Raw genomic sequence first — 1,366 nt, forward strand, 5'->3', positions numbered from 1 at the left:
GAGAGAGAGAGAGAGAGAGACAGACAGACAGACAGACAGACAGACAGACAGACAGACAGACAGACAGACAGACAGAGAGAAAGAACAATTTGGTGAATGAAATGAAACAAAACCGATAAAAGTTCTTCATAATTGAATTATTATGCATCTCTTTCTTTTTCTCTTTTTCCTTTTCGCGAAGGAAATTTTTTTTAAAGTACATATTAATTTAGTGAGAAAAAGAGAGCGAAAGAGAGACAGAGACAGAGACAGAGAAACAGAGAGAAAGAGGGAGGGATGGAGGGCAACAAAAAAAATAGAAAAAGTAAACTTAAGTACTAAATTGCATAGCAACTGTTTGTTAATTACGCGCTCACACACCCAGAGCAATTGGTACAGAGGAAGACACACGGAAGGAGAAAGAAGTGGGGGACCTCGAAGGAAATAGAGAGAAAGACCAACATGGAGAGAGAAAATTAAAAAAAGCACTTAACTTGCGTAACACCTGTAGATGGTGCACACTTAAAGCTAAGTCAGTATGAAGTGCTTATAAAGCTGTGTCGGTAAGCATTATGACGCGAATCTAACGGGAAAATCTAGAATTACTTTCAATTATGACTATCGCACTTCCTTTACTAATTACTACACATTTCTATAATAAATCCGTTAGTTCCTGAGAAATTGTATTTATTCATTTTTATAAGACAACTCTGTTGCCCGCTTTCTCATTTTAATTCTATCATTAACGTTGTTTTCCCTTCGCCACACGCGCACATTACACACACACACACACTCGCTCGTTCTGTGTGATCGTATATATATACGCCTTGATTTCTATCGCCAGTGATGTGTGAACGTCAGTGACAACTTAGTGTGCGCATTTATACGTCCGTCTGTGTAAGCTTGTGTAGGCCAATGTGCGTATATGTATGCCTATGCTTGTGGGTGCGTGTATACGTACGTGTGTGTGTGTGCGTGTATGTTTGTTATGTTCGTGTGACCGTATGCTGTACCTTTTTTTTAACGATTCTAATTGGTGTTGTTCAACCCCCAGTCAACTCTGGTCAAAATATGTTCCAGCCATGACCAGCTCGTATTAATGTTCTTTTCTCGTATATTCAGAATTAACAATATCTAATGTATGTTTTTTTTTTTTCTAAAAAGATTGTGTATATAAGCTGAAGGGGATTTAGCTGGTATTTGTTGGATTTAGTTCCCAATGTTAGCGCCGGCAGGGTGAATGCGCAGAGGTTTTCCAATTTTGTTTCTAATACGAAGTGATCACCTACAGATATCGATAAAAGTTCTTCGGAATGTCCAAATTTTACTTTATGTACATAGACGCATATACACATGCATGCACACATGCTCGCGTGTGCTTATATAT

Source organism: Octopus bimaculoides, chromosome 2 (genome assembly GCF_001194135.2).
Source record: "Octopus bimaculoides isolate UCB-OBI-ISO-001 chromosome 2, ASM119413v2, whole genome shotgun sequence".
NCBI lineage: Eukaryota > Metazoa > Mollusca > Cephalopoda > Octopoda > Octopodidae > Octopus > Octopus bimaculoides.